The sequence below is a fragment of the Cyprinus carpio genome, chromosome A10 (genome assembly GCF_018340385.1).
Source record: "Cyprinus carpio isolate SPL01 chromosome A10, ASM1834038v1, whole genome shotgun sequence".
Lineage (NCBI taxonomy): Eukaryota > Metazoa > Chordata > Actinopteri > Cypriniformes > Cyprinidae > Cyprinus > Cyprinus carpio.
The window spans coordinates 2,292,821-2,298,491 of NC_056581.1; positions in this window are offsets into that span (position 1 = coordinate 2,292,821).

Genomic DNA, 5,671 nt, shown 5'->3' on the forward strand with positions numbered 1-5,671 from the left:
AGAAGATTCTAAGATGTCAGGACTGATGATTAATGAACAGGGTAAATATAGTATCTGTCCGGCTTCTGCTGGGAACATTGATTTGCTCTGAATGAGGGATCAATATGCGTGAAAGATTCCAGTGTGTGTTCTGATCTGGGAACAGAAGCTCTCCTGTTCACGTAATCCAGTTTTCAGAAAGAAAAACCACCATGATCTTCAATCACTACTCTTCTTCTCCTCAGATGTTTGATACGCTGTCCCTCATGTCTTTATTCTGATCAAAGTGACCGTATCCAGCGGAGTCAAATGAAGCAGAATATTTTAGATCTTATAAGTACTTTAAAGAATTCAGAATGAACCCAGTGGGTTGATCCAAAATTCCTGCTGATTTGTAAAATGTTGTCAAAGGAGCATGAAGAAGCATTATTTTCAAAAGAACTGCATTAAATGAATCATTACCTAAATATTGGAAACTGTATGGTATTTTATGAGATATGAGTCTTTGGAAGGCTTTTGTATTTGAATGCACAACTTCAAGTTATTTCTTGTTTACATGTAATGCAGGGATTCCCAAACTTTCTTGTCATCTGAACCTCTTTCACCAAATATATTTACTTAAATTACCACCTGAGATTTTAAAATAAGTATTTTAATAATTAAGTATTAACCTGAGACTGTCCCATAGACTGCCAAATAAATAACAGTGTCAAGGTCCATAAAAGGTATGAAGTCGTTGTCAGAATATTCCATCTGCCATCAGCGTATCACTGTATCACCATCTCTCCATATCATCCTATGCTGCGTATGCTCTTCTGTGTCATCCACGCCACAAGGATGTGCTGTTTCTACATGTATTTAGCTTTGATTTGAATTAAAACAGCGCATCCTTGTGGTGCGGATGACACAGAAGAGCATACACAGCATAGGGTGATATGGAGAGACACAGAGGAGACCACTGACAAAGGAATTATTGAATAAAGTCATTATTTTTGTTTTCATTCACTTACAAAAAGTGTTCCCGTCGCTTCATATAACCCAGATTGCACGTCTGATGGCAGATGGAGTATTCTGATGATGACTTCATACCTTTTATGTCAAGTCAAGTCAAGTCTGCTTTATTGTCAATTCTTCCACATGTACAGTACATACATACAGAGAATCGAAATTGCGTTACTCTCAGACCCCCGGTGCATACAGATAACACTAACAGTAGAGCCTAAAAATCTAGATCAAATATAAAATATAAGATAAAACTATACAATAAGGGAATGTAAAAAAGACATAATAGAAAAAATAAAATAAAAATAAGGTTAAATAAAAGCAGCGCAAGGCACATGGCAGATAGAGTGCAAACCAGTGAACAAACAGTGCAGATAAAAAGATTTTTAGTGCATAAAAAAATAGCTTATTCAGTCTGATTAAAAGTGACAAAGTGATAAAGGGCTCAAGAGCAGTTATTTTATTAAACTGACTGATGAGTTATAAAAACAAATTCACCTAAATATTTAATTATTTATAAATAAAACCACTAAAGAAAAAATTTACTCTTTCCACTACAAATACGTTAGAGGGAGGGGGGGGTGGAAGGACCTGGGGATGTGGGGACCTGGGGGGGGGGGGGGGTTTCATAGTTCAGTGGTGCCTGAGGCAGAAGAGGGGCGGGGGGGCAAGTTCGGGAGCGAGTTCAGCCTGATGGATGAAGCTGTCCTTCAGTCTGCTGGTCCTGGCCTGGAGACTTCGCAGTCTCCTCCCTGATGGCAGCAGACTGAAGAAGCTGTGTGACGGGTGAGTGGGATCACCTGCAATGAAGAGGGCTTTTCGAGTGAGACGGGTTCCATAAATGTCCTGGAGGTAGGGGAGAGAGACACCAATGATCTTCTCAGCTGCTCTCACTATGCGTTGCAGAGTCTTCCAGCAGGACGCGTTGCAGGCGCCATACCACACAGTGATGCAGCTGGTCAGAATGCTCTCAATGGTGCCTCGGTAGAAGGTGTACATGATGGGGGGTGGGGCTCTGGCTCTCCTCAGTTTGCGGAGGAAGTAGAGACGCTGCTGTGATTTCTTGGCCAATGCTGCAGTGTTGTCGGTCCAGGAGAGGTCCTCTGTGATGTGCACACCCAGGAACTTGGTGCTGCTCACTCTCTCCACAGTCGCACCGTTGATGGTCAGAGGAACATGCTGAGTGTGCACTCTCCTGAAGTCAACAACAATCTCCTTCGTCTTCTCCACGTTCAGAGAGAGATTGTTGTCACTGCACCACCCGGCCAGGCGGCTCACCTCGCTCCTGTAGTTTGTCTCATCTCTGTTGCTAATGAGACCCACCACAGACGTGTCATCCGCAAACTTAATGAAGAGGTTGGAGTTGTGTGACGGTGTGCAGTCGTGGGTCAGCAGAGTGAAGAGGAGGGGGCTCAGCACACATCCTTGGGGGGCCCCAGTGTTCAGTGTGATGGTGCTGGATGTGTTGCTGCCGACACGTACTGCCTGAGGTCTTCCAGTCAGAAAGTCCAACAGCCAGTTGCACAGCGAAGTGTTGAGTCCCAGCTGGACCAGTTTGTGAATGAGCTGTTGAGGGATGATTGTGTTGAATGCTGAACTGAAGTATATGAACAGCATTCTGATGTATGAGTCTTTTTTCTCTAGATGTGTGAGTGCTGAGTGGAGGGTAGTTGAGATGGCATCATCGGTCGACCGGTTGGACCGATATGCAAACTGGAATTGGTCCAGGGAGGGGGGGAGGGCAGACTTGATGTGGTGCATGACTAGCCGTTCGAAGCACTTCATGAGGATGGGAGTAAGTGCAACAGGACGGTAGTCATTGAAGCAGGATGGAGATGGCTTCTTCGGGACTGGAATGATGGTGGTAGCTTTGAAGCATGTGGGAACAACAGCCTGACTAAGTGAGATGTTGAAAATGTCTGTGAAGACATCAGAGAGTTCTGCTGCACAGTCTCTCAGTACACGCCCAGGAATGTTGTCAGGACCCGGAGCTTTGCGTGCATTGATCCTGCTGAAGGATCTCCTCAAGCTGTCCGGGGTCAGCATCATCACCTGGTCACTGGGAGGAGGTGGAGTCTCCTGTGCAGGGGAGCTGTTTTGTGCCTCAAAGCGAGCGAAGAAGGTGTTCAGCTCGTTCAGCAGAGAGATGTTGCTGTCACAGGTCCGCTGTGGGGGCTTGTAGTCCGTAATGGTCTGTATCCCCTGCCACAGGCTCCGAGTGTCTCTGCTGTCGCTGAATTGATGGGCTATCCTCCTGGAGTACTGTCTCTTAGCCTCTCTGATGCCGCGGGATAGGTTGGCCCTGGCTGTTCTCAGGCCCCCCTCGTCTCCAGCTCTGAAGGCAGCGTTCCGCGTCTCCAGGAGTCTGTAGACTTCCCCTGTCATCCACGGCTTCTGGTTGGCCCGGACAGTAATGGTTTTTTGTGACTGTCACATCCTCAATACACTTGGTGATGTAGGCAGTGACAGTCTCCGAGTACTCCTGGAGGTCAGTGGAGTTATTATAAGTGGCAGCCTGCTTAAAACATATTCCAGTCAGTTGTATCAAAGCAGTCCTGAAGAGCGTCAGACGACCCTTCTGGCCACACTTGAATCTGTTTCTGAACTGGTTTAGCGACTTTAACTATCTGTCTGTATGCAGGCATTAGCATAACAGTGATGTGGTCTGAGGCACCGAGGTGGGGGAGGGGGGAGGGCTTTGTAAGCTCCTCTCTGTTGTGGTGTAAACAAAGTCTAAAATATTATTACCTCGTGTTGGAAAGTTAATGTGTTGGTGTATTTTTGGAAACACACTCTTTAAGTCAGCATGTTTGAAATCCCCAGCTATGATGAGAAAAGCATCGGGGTGTGCTGTCTGCTGCTCGCTGATGTGCTGGTACAGTTCATTTAGTGCATCGTTCCTGTTGTTGTTCGGGGGAATGTAAACCGAAACGAGCAGTATGGCAGTATATTCCCTCGGCAGATAGAACGGCCGGCACTTAATAATCATAAACTCCACCAGGGGTGAGCATTGTTTGCAGATCACAACAGCATCGCGGCACCACGCGTCATTGATGTGAACACAAAGCCCGCCGCCATGGGTATTTCCTCCCGCGACGAGAGCTCTGTCCGCTCGATAGCACGTCAGCTGGTCGAGCTGAATGGCGCAGTCCGGAACGCTGTCGCTGAGCCATGTTTCCGTGAATACAAACACACAACAGTCTCTTACAGTCCTCTGAGTTGAACGTAGTAATCGGATGTAGACCAGTTTATTGTCCAAAGAGCGTACGTTAGCCAGAACGATGGTGGGGATAGATGGCTTGTACGGGTTAGCCGTTAGTCTAGCCCGGATACCTCCGCGCTTACCCCTCTTCTGCTTCCTCTCACGCCGCTTGTGGCGCCTCCGCTGTGGACGAGATGCAGTAGTGGGGGTCGGTGATGATGTAGGCCTCCGGAGCAGTCCGACGGCCCGCAGCTGTTCCGCGTGCGCGGAGTTTAACGCTAAAAATGCGGCTCTGCCGACATCCAGCAGAAACTCACGACTGTATGCGCGCTTAAAGACAGATAGACGCGATGACGACGTACAAAAACACTGCGACTCACAAGACAAAAAACACGAAAACACCGTTCTGTCGGGACAGAGAGAAGCCGCTGCGTGTGGACGCGCCGCCATCTTGGTTAAACCTTGGTTATGGACCTTGACACTGTTATTTATTTGGCAGTCTATGGGACAGTCACAGGCCTCCCGGTTTTCATCCAAAATATCTTAAATTGTGTTCCGAAGACGAACTAAGCATTTACGGGTTTGGAACGACATGGGGGTAAGTGATTAATGACAACATTTTCATTTTGGGGTGGAGTATCCCTTTAAAGTGATGTAATGATTAATGCAATACATGTTACTAATACCAACAAATGGAATATATTTTCTTATTCTTTGTATTTTTATATCAATATGGTACAAGATTATCCTCTTTCAATTAAAGTGATAAATGAGTTAGGTCAAAAAAGTTGAAAAAAGTTGTGCTGCTTCATTTTGTTCTTTTTTTCTTATGAAATATATGTGTGTGTGTGTGTGTGTGTGTGTGTGTGTGTGTGTGTGTGTGTGTGATGGAAAGTTCAAAATAACACCATTTCGAAATAGACATTGTTAGACAAAAGTTTTTACTGTCACTTTTGATCAGCGTAATGTATTTTCACTGAATAAAAATCTTCCATATATCAAAACTGAGGTTATGTTCCTCAGTTATGTGAAATGCCAGAATAATACTGGAACTTGAAACATCTATGCTCAAACTTTTCAGATTATGAAGTAAAAACCAAGGCCCAAATTTAGAGAGAACCTGTCCCGGTCTTATCCTGTAGTTTTCTGTGTGAGCCAACAACGTTTTTAGTCACATCTCACATGTCATGATTTAAAAAAAAGCTAGTGAAATTATTTTTTTTCTGTTTTGTGCTTTGTTGCTCTTAATAAACATCAAAACAAAACTAAAACTATTTTCTATAATAAGTGACCTTCTTTAACAGTTAATATAGTAGCCTACTGAAGATATAGGTCGTCTAACCCCCAAAAACTTCTATAAACTACAGACTGAGGATGAGGATGATGACTCTGGTTATAGGTTTACTGATTTATTTTTTCCTCGTTTTTCTTCTTTATGCACAGAGAGACTGCACCACACGCGTGAGGCAGGTTTAGTGGAATATGTGG